Below are 15,075 nucleotides of genomic sequence, written 5' to 3'. Positions count from 1 at the left end.
ATACAATAGTAGATCTACTAAGTTTCATTAAATTCAACCATAAAAACAAATAGTTATTTTCTCTCTTAACCCTTTATATACAAAATAAAAAAGACAAGGCAGGACTTAAAAAAACCAAAAACCAAGGCCTACGCTCAAAGCCATCAAAGTAGGAAAGAAGTTAGTATGGTAGTCTGTTTTCAGGATTTGAATAGAGCCAAAGTAGTTCTTCAGAAAATTCTGGCTACCTTCAAAGATGCACCAGGTCTAATTTCAGGCTCATCATGCTTGCCTCTCTGCTTAAGCAGGTCTTTTTCTAGCCACGCAATTCCACAGAGAGGAAATGAAGAGTTTAGTCACTCAGCAGCCCAAAGACATTGCTCTAATTGATTTAAATTCCCCTTGTAAGAAATTGATTTGCAGGTTCATTCAGGTTTGCGCTGGTCAGAAAGTACTTGCCTGTGGGCCCTTCAAGGTGCCATCCCAAGACGAAACTGGTTAGAAGGAGCACACTGATAAGCCTGTCGGCTTGGAGGGGTCTACCCAGTGTTTGCTGAATGAACAGGAAGAAGCACCTGTTTCTGAAAGTAATCCTTCAGTGGATGAGACCTCAGCAAACACTGATGATATAAAAAAGACAACCTTACAAATTCCAAGAATAGCTGCTGATTGCCAAGACAACTAGGGATGGAAACTGAGTTCGGGATGGGAATGAAACCACCCAACATTAGCCACCTTTGGGGAGAAAATAGGTACAGATGAGGGAGCAGTCTGGCTTTTTAGAACATGAAGACAAAGGGAGACTTGAGAACTGCTTTTGTTGGCAAGTGATGGAAGAGGAAGAGAGAGAGAGAGAGAAAGAAGGGGGGGAGGGAGAGAGAGAGAGCGAGAGAGAGTGCACATCTGTATTTTGGTGTATGGGCGAAGTACAGCTGCTCTGAGGACACTCCGAGGCCTGTCTGTATAGGCCTATTCTAAAAGCCTCAAACATGAAATCTCAGTATATTGATGACACTGTAGGGTCGCCATAAGGGGTAACTAGAAGAAAAGTTAGGAGGGTGTTTGGAGTCACATGAGACACCAGAACTGAATGTAAGCTCCCTGTGAACATGTCCGCTTACACTCAGTTCATTCATTCAATTGTATTTATTGAGCACTTACTGTGTGCAGAGCACTGTACTAAATGCTTGGAAAGTACATTTCAGCAATAGAGACAGTCCCTGCCTACAGCGGGCTCACAGTCCTGATCCCCCATGTGACTCCACATACCCCAAGCACTTAATAACAGGGTGCATCTTGGACACTGAGAAAAAGAAACACCAGTATCTCAAATTGAGCCAAGTTCTGCATCAGTAATTACTCTCTCTCTCTCAATTCCTCACTCAAGTTCCATGTGTGAAGCCTTGGATTTGAAGAAGCCACTGACTGATATGAATAGCATTGAGGTGAGGTAGAGCTGAGCTCCAGGAGGCAGGATGCATCGGTCTGGTAAAAAGTGGGGACCTGTGGGTTGGGAGAAATCTGGACCTCGAGCAGGGTCCACCGCAAAGCTTAAATTGTCATCATACAACCGAAATTCCTCAAGTGGAAAAAGCACTACGCCTTCCAACACTGACTAAGCCACTGTGAGTATGATACTCCCTGGTGGTTTATCTGTTGCCGATTTGTACATTCCAAGCACTTAGTACAGTGCTCTGCACATAGTAAGCGCTCAATAAACACTCTTGAATGAATGAATGAGTCTTTAGCTCACTGTGGGCAGGGAATGTGTCGGTTCTACTGTACTCTCCCGAGCACTTAGTATAACGTTCTGCACATAGTAAGTGCTCAAAAAATACAATTGAATAAATGAATGACTTTATAGGGAAAACAAAGGGTTTCTAGATGGCACATAAGGACAGATTGTCTCTAAGCAGTCCGCCGCCATTGTGGGAGGCGGAACACTGGGGTGGGTGGACCGTCCATTCACTGGTCTGATCCAATAATCTACATTATTTTAGGTGAGTAGCACACTTCAAACTTTGAACCACCTCTCTCTTCCTCACTGCATTTCCCTATGGAAATGCCTGCTCACGCTACATGCCAGTCTTGGATCGGCCTAATTAGTCACAGGCGAATTTATAAATAGCACATATGGAAACAACCGTCTTTCTGATCTGTGGTAGATTGAGGGTGATGGCTCTGATAAGTAAATACAAAGCCGGGGTGAAGGGGCAGGTTACATCAGGTCTATCTTAGCCACTTGGAGGAGTCTTGTCAATCTCCGTCTCTTAATGCAGTCACGTTATACTATCAGTTCCACGAGGGCATACGGTGGCTAAGAAGGCATGAAACTCAATTTCCACAGTTACAGAGTTGGGCAAAAAAGAAAGGGGAAAAAACCGGTGACGATATGTTGAATTGAAAGTGGGGTGGGAGAATTAACCTCCATATTTCTTCCTTTTGTCAGTCCAAAGAACGGCCCTTGAAAACTACGTGTTAATTTCAGGTGACACACACACGGTACTCCAGCCTGCAGTTCAGGGAATGCTCAGCAGAGTACACGCTTAGCCAGGGCTCTGCAATAAGCCTTGAATCCCCACTTGCTTCTGAGGGCTGTTTAAGAAGCCGCTCCGAGTCTCTCAAGCCTCAAATCCAGGTTAGGCTGTTTCAAATCCTTGTTTCCTTGAACATAGACAGTCGCCCTACACACCCTCATGCCCCCCCGTTGACCCGTCCTGGTGTCGGTCCCTGGGCTTTGCCAAAAGTGCCCAGGCGAGCCTCGGCACTGCAAGGGGATCCTCCAGGCAACTGAGGTGGGCGCCACTGTGGTAGTGGGACGTGGCAATCGATCAATCATACTTATTGAGTGCTTACTGAATGCAGAGCACTGGACTAGGCCCTTGGGAGAGTACAGTTATCAATCAGTCATATTTATTGAGTGCTTCCTGTGTGCAGAGCACTGTATTAAGCACTTGTGAAAGCCCAACACAATAATCTACCAGTCACTCGCCTGTCCCGCCGTCGACCCCTGGTCCGCGTCCTCTCTGGCCTGGAATGTCCTCCCTCCTCGCATCCGCCAAACCAGCACAGTTCCCCCAGTCAAAACCCTACTGAAAGCTCACCTCCTCCCGGAGGTCTTCCCAGACCGAGTCGCCCTTTCGCCTGCTCCTCCTCCCCTCCCCATCACCCCGACGCCTCCCTCTGCTCTAACCCCCTCCCCACCCCACAGCACTTGTGTATATAGGTACATATTTATTATTCTATTTATTTTATTAAAGATGTGAATATATCTATAACTCTATATTGATGCTATTGACACCTGTCTACTTGTTTTTGTTTTGTTGTCTGCCTCCCCCTTCTAGACCGTGAGCCCGTTGTGGGGTAGGGATTGTCTCAATTTGTTGCCAAATTGTACTTTCAAGTGTTTAGTAGAATGCTCTGCACACAGTAAGCACTCAATAAATAAATACAATAATGAATGAACATTCCCTACTCACAATGAGCTTCCAGTCTAGAGGGGGCCTTATTAACCCAGCTGGAAATTGGAAATGGTCACCTGCAGGCAAAATGGTTTCTACAGAGACGCCTCATCCCTGAGGTTCCCTCAAATGCCGCGGTTCAGTTGAGTCCTCATTTGGAAACCCAGACTAGGTGGCACGTGTGTCTTATTTTTAAACTGGTTAAAACCCAACTAGGTAGTAAGAGGACGCTGATATTTGTAGATATCTGCGCAGTCACATTTCTCACTGCTACTGGCTTTTGTCCATTTGGAGTATTTTATTATTTTATTTACTGGGATTTCTGTTTAAAGTGAAAGGCACGACTTCATAAATTTTAATATAAATAAACAATTCTTTTCTGCAATGTCAATAAAATTTTCATATGTGATAATAACACACATTTGGGTATCATCCCCTTGGATAATAATAATAATGTTGGTATTTGTTAAGCACTTACTACATGCAGAGCACTGTTCTAAGCGCTGGGGTAGATACAGGGTAATCAGGTTGTCCCACGGGAGGCTCACAGTTAATCCCCCTTTTTCCAGATGAGGGAACTGAGGCACAGAGACGTTAAGTGACTTGCCCACAGTCACATAGCTGACAAGTGGCAGAGTCGGGATTCGAACCCATGATCTCTGACTCCCAAGCCCGGGCTCTTTCCACTGAGCCACGCTGCCTTGGATGAGCAGCACAGTGACACAGACCCCCTGAAACCAGATGAGAATCTATCACTAAGGCGACAGGAACTCAAAAGCCCTTCAATGGGTAGGGACTGTCTCTGTTGCCAAATTGTACATTCCAAGCGCTTAGTACAGTGCTCTGCACATAGTAAGCGCTCAATAAATACTATTGAATGAATGAATGAAAAGGTTTTTCTCAAGTCACAGGCTCCATTTTGTTTGTGAATTGATTTATACAGTCCCCAGGAACAACTGTGTCTTGGGCCGCTTATCTTCATACATTTTGTGAGGCACAATGCCCAGAGGAATTATCTGCCCAAACAAATATATGGGGGGTGGCCCAAAGGGAAGCCAAGGTAGTCAAAGATTATTATTATTATGATTATATTTGTTAAGCACTTAATATGTGCCAGGCACTGTACTAACTGCTGGGGTGGATACAAGCAAATCGGGTTGGGGACAGTCCCTGTCCCAGGTGGGGCTCACAGTCTCAATCCCCATATTACAGATGAGATGACGGAGGCAGAGAGAAGCTAAGTGACTCGTCCAAGGTCACGCAGCAGACAAGTGGCAGAGGCAGGATTAGAACCCATAACTTTCTGATCCATGCTCTATCCACTATGCCATGCTGCTTCTCTAATGTGCTGTTGCAAGAGACAGGACTGGCATGACCAAGAGGGGAGACGCTGTCTGGACCAGGATCTGGCAGTCTCATCCGTCCAAGGCACGGTGTCCAACATAGTAAGCGCACAATAAATACGATGGAATGAATGTCCCCGCCTCCCTCTGTGCACACGCCAATGGCTCCCTCAGTGAGAAAATGAATATACTGATTTTTTGGAATTGAAAATAATCCAAATGCTTGTGAAAAACACCACTATCCTGTCTCGCAAGCCCATAACGTTGGCATTATCCTCAAATCGACTCTCTCATTCAACCCACGTATTCAATCTGTCACCAAATCCAGTCGGTTCTACCTTTGCAACATCACTGAAATCCACCCTTTCCTCTCCATCCAAGCACTTATCATATATCCGGCCTTGACTACTGCACAGCCTTCTAGCTGACCTCCCTGCCTCCTGGCTCTCCCTACTCCAATCCTTACTTCAGGCTGCTGTCCAGATCTTTTTTCTAAAAAAAGTTCAGTTCCCACCTTCCTCGCTGCTCAAGAACCTCCAGCGGTTGCCCTTCCACTTATGCATCAAACAGAAACTCCTCACACTGGCTTTAAAGCACTCAATTAGCTCTCCCCCTCCAATCTTAACCTGCTCATTTCTGACTAAAACCCAGCCCACTCCTCTAATGCCAACCTACTCACAGTAATAATAATAATAATGTTGGTATTTGTTAAGCGCTTACTATGTGCAGATCACTGTTCTAAGCACTGGGGTAGACACAGGGGAATCAGGTTGTCCCACGGGAGGCTCACAGTTAATCCCCATTTTCCAGATGAGGGAACTGAGGCACAGAGAAGTGAAGTGAGTTGCCCACAGTCACACAGCTGACAACTGGCACAGTACCTCTACCTCACTTATCTCATTGCCAACACCCATGCTCACATCCCTTTGCTGGCCTGGAACTCCTTCCCCCTTCATAGATGTACATCACCCTGATTCTATTTATTTGCCATTGTTTTCATGAGATGTTCTTCCCCTTGACTCTATTTACTGCCATTGTTCTTGTCTGCCCGTCTCCCCCGATTAGACCGTAAGCCCGTCAAAGGGCAGGGACTGTCTCTACCTGTTGCCGATTTGTACATTCCAAGCGCTTAGTACTGTGCTCTGCACATAGTAAGCGCTCAATAAATACTATTGAATGAATGAATATACTACAGACCACCACTCTCCCCACCTTCAAAGCCTTACTAAAATCATGTCTCCTCCAAGAGGCCTTCCCCAACTGAGAATATCCACTTTGATTTTACATGCAGAGGTTTAAATTTGCTCTGAACTGCTGTTTAATGTTATTTATATAAAAGGGACATTGCCCTGAGCTATATGCGCCCTTTGAGAGAATCTCTGGAGTAGGGCAGAAGGGTGCTGGTTAAATTTTGATTGTTCCACAGTCCTAGTCTTCTGAATGAGAGGTACCAGAGTTGAGAGTATTTTTCTGGGCCAGAAAATCTGAAAATGTTGTATGTACTAAGATGTAGAACATTTACATCTAATCTCACCAAACCCTCATTACTTTAAAACCCACAAAATCAGGATGAATTATAAACTCTGCTTGAGAAAACTCTGGCTTGCTGTTTCTCCCTACAAATACAATTCACTTATTAGCACCAATTGAATATGTCGCTGTCAGTACTAATGCAGTAAATCAACACTTAAAAAAAATTCTACAATGGAGGTTTTTCCACTAATTTGCATTGGACACACTCTTTTAGTTTGAATTATGAAATTTAGTTTGAATTTGTATGAATACAAAGACTCACGGCAAAAAAATCCACTTTGAAACAAGGGTCTGCTTCCTAGACACCAATTTTACGGGGGTCAGCGGCCAGTCATGCCCCATAGGGGTTGGCACTGAGGTGGCAAAGTCACTAACTTCAATCATTAAGTTAAAGACTTGGCACTTCGTATCCTTCTGATCCCTTGCCCACATCCTCCCTCTGGCCTGGAAGTCCCATCCCATCCCAGACCACCACTTGCCCCACCTTCCAAACCTTCCTAAAACCACATCTCTTCCAAGAAGGCTTTCCTGATTTCCCCTCCTCCCTCTCCCTTCTGCATCAGCCTTGCACTTGAATCTGTACCCTTTAAGCACTTGATATTCACTCCACCCTCAGCCCCACAACAATCGTATACATATCTGTAATTTACTTATTTATATTAATGTCTGTCTTCCCCTCTAGACTGTGAGCTCCTTGTGGGTAGGGAACCTCTCTACCAACACTGTTGTATTCCACTCTCCCAAGCACTTAGTAAAGTGCTCTGCACATAGTAAGTGCTCAATAAATAACACTGATTGATTGATTTTGGGGAAGGCTGGGGGGCTGTAACTGGAAAAGGACCAAAGGGAAGCCCCACATCCATGGCATTTATTGAGAGCCGAAGTGCAAAACATTGTACAAAGATTTGCGAGCGTATAGCTGAAGCAAAACACACATTCCCTACCTCAAGGAACTTCTGTCTAACACAGGAGCAGATAGATAGGCACCACCTTGCTGGTCTTTGCTTGGCACAGGAGTTGGATGCAGGCAGGCTTTGTGTTTTTTTTTAAATGGTATTTATCAAGCGCCAGGCACTGTACTAAACACTGGGGTAGATACAAGCCAATCAAGTTGGACACAGTCCATGTCCCACCCCCGATTAGACCGTAAGCCCGTCAAATGGCAGGGACCGTCTCTATCTGTTGCCCACTTGTTCATTCCAAGCGCTTAGTACAGTGCTCTGCACATAGTAAGTGCTCAATAAATACTATTGAATACCTGGGGCTCATGGTCTTAATTCCCATTTTACAGATGAGGTGACTGAAGCATGGAGAGGTTAAGTGACTCACCCAAGGTCACAAAGCAGACAAGTGGCAGAGCTGGAATTAGAATCCAGGTTCTTCTGAGTCTCAGACCCATTCTCATTCCACTAAACCACACTGCTTCTCATACTTCTCAATACAACTCTGTTCTCTTATACTCTCCCAAACACTCAGTACAGTGCTCTGCAAGTAGTTAAGTGCTTAATAAATAACAGTGATTATGGTAATTCGATTGCATTTATTGAGCGCGTACTGTGTGCAAAGCGCTGTCCTATGCGCTTAAAGATTATCACTTCATCCTCATTACTGTTTCAATCACAGATCAATTTTCTGCATTCTTGCTGGAGTTCAGGCCTTCCCTCAAAATAACAGAAGTGTCAATTACTTTTTTATTTATTTGATCTACCAGAAGTAGTTCAAAGCCCCCTCACTAGATTAGCTAGTTTAACCTCAACGTTCTTAAAATTCTTAAGATCCTTGAGAAGCAGCTGGCCTAGGACAAAGAGCATGGGACTGGTAGTTAGAGGCCTGGGTTCTAATCCCAATTCTGACATTGCCTGCTGTGTGACTTTGGTCAAATATCTTTACTTCTCTGTGTCTCAGTTCCTCATCTGAAAAAAGGGAATTCAATACCTGTTCTCCATCCCACTTAGACTGTGAGTCCTGAATTCCTTGTTCTCTTTAAACTCTTTGGAGTATCTCTTTAGAGAAGCCACATTGCCTAGTGGATAGAGTATGGGTCTGGGAGTCAGAAGGACCTGGGTTCTAAGCTAAGCTCTGCCACTTGTCTGCTGTGTGACCTTGGGCAAGTCATTTCACTTCTCTGTATCTCAGTTACCTCATCTGTCAAAGGGGGATTAAGACTGTGAGCCCCTTGTAGATTTAGGGATGGTGTCCAGCCCAATTTTTTTGTATCGATCCCAGTGCCTGGCACATAGTAAGCTTGGGAGAGTTAGTCATTACTTTGGCTCTAAATCCAGCTTTAGAATAGGTCGTCCTATCCATAGGGGTGACCTCTGACCTTTCTTACTCTGTCCACTAGATGCTAGAAGAGTGGGTACCTTTTCCATGATATTTCTGGAGTGGGGTGCATAATGCAGCTTGAACTGACCATCGACTTTTAATTTAGTGAAAAGCTAATAACTCAGGAGTTTCCATTTCTCAAAATAGCTGTGTTTTCCAATATCTTATTGACACACACTAAATTGGAGCACATCAGCATAACAATATTTACTTGCTTTCCTTTCTAATTGTGAAAAGGGGGCCAACAGAAACCTCCGCCCCCTCCATATGACAGACTCTTCCCCCTCTCCCCTACTTCTTACCCCCCTTTAAAATTAAACTAAAATCACAGCTCTTCCAAAAGACTTGCCCTGACTTGGCCTTGTTCTTCTCCACTCCCTCTCCCTTTGGCATCACCTATGTACATGGTAATGTATCCTTGCACCTGATATTACTCTACCCTCAGCCCACAGCATTTACATAATTTGTAATTTATTTTAATGTCTGTCTCACCACCTAAATTTGAAGCTCCTTGTGGGGAGGAAATGTGCCTGTCAACTCTGTTATATTGTACTCTCCCAACCACTTAAAATAGTGAACACAGTAAATGCTCAATAAATACCATTGATTGAGAATCTGAATAGTAAAAATAGTAAATAGTAAAAATGAATAGTAGCCATTCTAAAAAAAAAAAGTTTTACCTAACGAGGCAAAAATTGCTTTGCCAAAAAGGAAAAACTGTAAGCCACAGAAGGTGCTGCTCTATTTCAAGAAACCAAAGAATTTCACGGGGCTCTCTTGGCTCCTAAAAATGCACTGATAAGGGAGAGTGGGATTAGTAAATCAATCAGCGCTTCCTGCATGGATAGAGCACTGTACTTGGAAGTGCTTGGAAAAGTACAATACAACAGAGTTGGTGGATCATATCCACCCTGCCCTTGGGGAGTACTTCATTTGGTTCCAAAGCATTAATGGATTTGTTTAAGAAGGAAGAAATCAATATAATGAGAACAAATATCAATCACCACAGGTCAAATATATAATAGTCCACGGTCTATAAAGTTGATGATGATATCTGGCAAAGGAATCTGAGTGTCTTCAAACTGCTTCGCCTATCATTAGAGATGTCACGGCAATCAGGTCCTTTATTGACAGTTGCAACAGGCAGAAAAAATGCAGAGAAATATATCAAACAATTCCTTAAATTGCCAATGACGATACTTTTGAAATGCTTACTGTTTATCGAATACTGGGCTAAATGCTGGGGCAGATGCAAAATAATCAGATCACACACAGTCCCTGTCACACATGGGACAAATAGTTTAAGGGGAAGGGAGAAGAGCCATTTTATGTTCATTTTGCAGATGAGAAAACTGAGGCCCAGAAAGGGAGTGACTTAGCCTAGTTCAAAGAGCTGGTCACCGGCAAAGCCAGGATTAGAATCCAGTCACCTGGCTCCCAGCCCTGGCCACAAAACCTCGCTGTTGCACTCATCCTGCCTTGATTCTAAACATCATTACAAAGTCCAAGCCTACTCTAAAAGTATATACATTTCTTTTCAAAACGCGTGAATAATCGTCATTCATTTCTTATGTAAAATATATACATATTTATATATGTATCAGCAGTTTCTAGACAATGTCACTAGGAGTTGCAGGAAAACATCCAGTGGCTATTTTAGTCTTATTCCCTCAGCCTTGCTTTCTGTGGGGAAAAAAAAATAGGAAAGGGATATCAGAAGTATAACGTTCCTGCCATTTGCTGAAGGTTCATTCCTATGACCTTCAAACTGGAGAGTTACAAAAATTAAGATAAATGCTAAATATTTTAGTCATCTAGGAATTAACCCTATGGTGTAAATGGATTGATTTAAAGTGAATGATTTTCAAGATGCAAGTCAAAGATATTTCCAACTTAGGTATGAGCATGGGTGCTGGGATTCCATAATTAGCACCACTGTAGGATTAAAAAAAAAATTCAGTGATGAAAGTCTGGTATGCAAATCCCATTCAACAACTTGAGAAAGCTAAGAGCTTTTTACAAGGCAAAGAACACATTAAAAAGTTCATTAATTAAACAGTGCTTTTGGAACAGATGGAAGGGCTATCTGGGCTCTAATTACTGTAAGTTGGGACAGAGGTTTGCGGCTCTTAATGAGGTTCAATAAAACGAATGATTACACATCAATCACAATTAGAGAAACCTGTAAGAGGACCTGAATTATCATGGCAACAAGTCCTGAAACATGGTAACAAGAAGACCAACAGGCATCAAAAAATCTAATAAGGGGGAAAATAATCAGGAAGAAAAGAATTTTAAAATAACCATGCTCTGCATTCTTCTGTAATGTAAATCCAGTATGCCTGGTTTGAGGAGAGTTACAGCACACAAAGGGTTAACCCCCTAATGACATTCCCCCTTACCCCCCCACACCCCGCCCCCCCCCCGAACATGGTAATGATCTGAAAATTACTGATCACAGAAATGAACAGAACAGGAATCTTTTTGTCAAATATTATATATATGATTGAAAATGAGACACTGAAATTTCCTTTTATCTTCTACAGAAAAACAGAGTTGCAAAATGTCAGATAAAAGCTCTTAAACCGGAATGATTAGTACAAGTGGCTATGCCCAAAACAGCGTTATTAAGATTATTTCAAAATCACGTTATTTTCCAGGATCACTAATTAGTCTCATTTTTTCAGCTGTAAGAATCCTTTAACCTTCTCTCCCCACCCTACAGCTCATATGTGAAATTAAGACATACAGAAATGGGTCTTGGAACGGGTTTGGTCTTACTTTTTAAAGACAGTACATCAGTCCTATTTTACTGGTGAAGTTTCATTTGAAGTGCACCCCGTCAAAATATTTTGGGCTTCAGTAACACACTGGTGAGGACACAGGTGGTTATTTCCCATTTGGAATCCCAGTTTTCTCTGAAATAGAGACAGGCAGTCGCCGAATTTGGTACCAGAACAGCAGGGAGAATGTAAAGGAATGGCGGAATCACCTTCCCAAAGCAGACTTCCTATCGCATTGCATTTGTGAGACGGGGAATATGTGCAAACTGAAGATCGACATTTCTTGCTCTACATGCGAATCCGAGGGCAGTTCCCCACCTCTGGCGGAACACAGCCTACCCTCCAGAAACAAGAAAGAGGCCTCCGGGATGCCGAGCCCCGGCCCTTTCCCTCTCTCATTGCCTCTCTGAAGGTGACATCAGCAGAAGCAGCAAGAGAAACCTCCCGACGCTGGATGCAGTCCGCTGCTCTTCCGGTGTTTCTGCTGGCCCTTGGGGACGGAGCTGGATAGTGAGACCATCAAGGACGGCCGGGTCCGCGGCGCGGGCCCTGGACCCCATTCTCGTAGAACGGGGGGCTTGGAGGCAGCGTGGTTCGGTGGAAAGAGCCCGGGCTTGGGAGTCAGAAGTCATGGGTTTGAATCCCGGCTCTGCCACTTGTCAGCTGTTTGACTGTGGGCAAGTCACTTCACTTCTCTGGGCCTCAGTTACCTCATCTTAAAATGGGACTGTGAGCCTCACATGGGACAACCTGATTACCCTGTATCTACCCCAGCGCTTGGAACAGTGCTCGGCACATAGTAAGCACTTAACAAATACCAATATTATTATTATTACCCTTTTGGGGCTCCGGCATGGGGCACACCAACCATTTTAGGGAACTAGGTGGCCTCTGTACCTCACCGGCTTCAACATAGACAGTTTTAAGAAGCTTAGATTTGGGATTTTGGCGTGGGAAAAAAAAAGATAGTACTTAAGACCTCAGGCTGTTATAGAAAGCCCTGCTGAACAATTGATCATGTTTCTGAACCAGGGTGAGCTCTGGGTGAGGAGTGTGGCCTAGTGGAAAGAGCACAGATCTGCGAATCAGAGGAACTGGCTTCTAATCCTGGGCTCTGCCACTTTCCTGACATGTGACCTTGGGCACGCTCCTTCACTTCTCCATGCCTCAGTTTCCTCATGTGTAAAATGGGGATTCAATACCTGTTCTTCCTGCTACTTAGACCATGAGCTCCATAGGAGGCAGGGACTGTGTCCTCCCTGATTATCTAGTATCTACCACAGGGCTTAATATAGTGCTTGGTACATATTATTATTATAATTTTTCAATTATTATTAGTAGGGTGACTGGGGAGAGACAGAGGTTCAGATATGGAATCCAGGTATCCCCCTGCTCTCCTAAAGCTCCGTACTCTAGCAGGAAGTAAGCCAAAAATCACGTGCCCTTCTCACTTGGTGCCCGAGGCTGCTGAGTGAGCATGCAGGGAGAAGTCCACATCCTGTTTGTGATCCCAGACCAGAAATGGAAATGGGATCCAGGCTTCCCCTTGCTCCCCTGTAGCACTGGACTCTGGGCGAAGGAACACGCTACTTTCATTTGCCTCTCAGTAGTTTAGGCAAGAGCCCGCTAGTTTGTGCTGAGTAAATCCCAGCCCACGTGGAATCATTTTCGATAGCCAGAAATGTGGACGTTTGCTATTCAGACATGTGAAGGTCTGAAGTGCATAATTGGAAATGTCATTTTTTTTCTAATGACATAGATTTTTCTGAGAGGAAATTTGTGCGTTATCCTTGTCGATAAAATCAATTTTGGAAAATTCGGCTCACAGAAGATTTACACTTTAGTACTGTAGACTAGGGAATTACACATCAAAGATAGGAGATGAAAAATGATGGTTTCTATGCACATATCCCATTGTCAAAATAGTTCTACTTTCAAAAGTGTAATCAATAGTGTGTGTGTGCAGAGCAGCTGGAGTCACGCAGCAGATTACCCTGTCCTATTGAAAGGGTGACTATCAACAGAAATGGTAGAGGCAAAGTAGGAATACTAAGGTAACTATCTTCCAGACAGATACCATCGAATGCTAAGGTTAAGAGATCCATCTAGGTTTACGCCGGTGCAGCTCTGGAGGCTGTCCAGGGACCTAGCAGAGTTTCCCAACACCTAGCAGAGTTTCCCAACTCAAAGATCTGAAAAATCATCAATCAATCCCTCCATCAATGGTATTTAGTGCTTAGTACAGGGTAAACCACAATATAAATGCTCAGGCAGGGAATGTGGCTGTTTATTGCTTTACTGTACTCTCCCAAGAATTTAGGACAGTGCTCTGCCCACAGTAAACAATAAATAAGACTGACTGCTCAATAAATACGACTGATTGAGCACTTAGTGTGTATATTCTTGGAGGGTACAATACAGCAGAGTTGGTAGATAAAGCATAAGCACTTGGGAGAGTACAAGAGAATCGGCAGACAACGTTCCTTGCCCACAATCAGCTTACAATCTAGAGGGGACATAACAGATATTAAAGAGATAAGAACAGATGCTACACTTGATCTTAGCCAAAAGGCCTTAAAATACAATTACATCCAGAGGTTCTGGGGGATCCATTTCAGTTTCCTGGATCCCCCCAACCCAGTGCAGATCAGAATCCAGATGGAGAAAAAAGAGAAAAAAATCATTTTCTGCTCAATAATTTTTCCTCCAAAACCCATAAGGATTTAGTCGTTTCAAAAAGTCACAAAACCTGAAACGAGGCCCAATTTAGAAGCCAGAGAAGTAAGATTACTTAATCCTCTGACTTGAACAATTTTCTTTTTGGTGGCGACTGGTAACATAACAAAGGCGGAAAAGGGACCGCATATTTAAAATCTTGCCCAGAAGAAGGCCAGCCTGATTTTCATGCATTTTTTTAATACACGCAAAAAATGATGTGCAACTGAACAAGGACTTATAACTCAGATCCAAAAATTCATGAGAAAAATATGCTTAATAGATCATTATTTAGTTTATAAATGAACCAACAAAACCAAAGCCAATTCAAACATAGCCCAAAAGTCCAGTCTAAAAAGCACCCAGCTGTCACAATATCTTACCTTGGGTATTGGGCTACATATGGCCCATAAAATCATGCAGGGAGCTGAGACATCTAAAATATCCTGGCACAATGGGGACCATTAATAATGTAGGTCCAATGTAATTACTTTGCATGTCCTCACTCCACTGAATGTAAGTTGGTCCCAACTTTAATGCAATAATACACACTTCTACATGTAAATGAGCAAATGGCCGTTTATTTCAATTTAATTGCTTCAGGAGTTAGAACAATTCCCAGGATTTTGGGGACTGAGGAATTCTCAGTGTTTTGTCAACAGGAATCATTCCTGATTGGGGAAGTTTGAGTTCCTGTGGACCCCTCCATATTTAACTGTAAATTCACCAATAATTCATATGCTGCATTATAAATGAGCTTAAGGCAATGTTTTTTAAGAGAACCCCCGCATTAGCCAAACAGTTACATAAGTTTTTAGCTTTTTCTTACGAAATAAGGTTTCAAATGTTCTGTGAATGTACAGATTGATCTCCAACTGATTTTCTAATACTCGTTGAAAAAAATCAATCTTCAGAACTGGTAGAAGAATAATGACC

The 15,075-nt window shown here is 43.3% G+C and overlaps 1 protein-coding gene and 1 pseudogene across 1 annotated transcript in view; both read right to left on the bottom strand.

The window, feature by feature from the left end:
• Nucleotides 1–15,075, bottom strand: part of RALGAPA2 (Ral GTPase activating protein catalytic subunit alpha 2) — a 368,955-nt gene that overhangs the window by 61,358 nt on the left and 292,522 nt on the right. The gene's annotated exons all lie outside the window — the stretch shown is intronic.
• LOC114817026 lies at nt 13,886–14,010 on the bottom strand (annotated as a pseudogene).

The sequence above is a fragment of the Ornithorhynchus anatinus genome, chromosome 1, assembly GCF_004115215.2.
Source record: "Ornithorhynchus anatinus isolate Pmale09 chromosome 1, mOrnAna1.pri.v4, whole genome shotgun sequence".
Lineage (NCBI taxonomy): Eukaryota > Metazoa > Chordata > Mammalia > Monotremata > Ornithorhynchidae > Ornithorhynchus > Ornithorhynchus anatinus.
The sequence above is the reverse complement of the archived record's forward strand: the minus strand, read 5'-3'. Positions and strand labels throughout refer to the sequence as shown.